Genomic DNA, 330 nt, shown 5'->3' on the forward strand with positions numbered 1-330 from the left:
AAGAGCAGAACTGGAAACCACACGCCGGAAGTGGCGCTTCAATTAACTTCCTGTTGAGGGCAGGGCGCATGCGCAGGAGGCAGAGTGCAACCTGGCGGAAGTTAAACTGCGGGAATGTGTAGGGCGCATGCGCAGAAGGCCCGGAAGTGGCACAACCGGGCGGAAGTGGGATTGCAATTATGTGGCTGCGGGGTCCTAGTGCCCGCCGGGGACCGGAAATGGGGTCTGGGGTCATTTGGGGGCAGGAGGGGGTGATTTTGGGAGGGGGTCCTGGGAGCGTTTGAAGGTAGAATTGGGTTTTTGGGGGATAAGAATGGCGGATTTGGGGTT

This window comes from Phasianus colchicus, chromosome 32 (assembly GCF_987193195.1).
Source record: "Phasianus colchicus chromosome 32, bPhaCol1.hap1.1, whole genome shotgun sequence".
Classification (NCBI taxonomy): Eukaryota; Metazoa; Chordata; class Aves; order Galliformes; family Phasianidae; genus Phasianus; species Phasianus colchicus.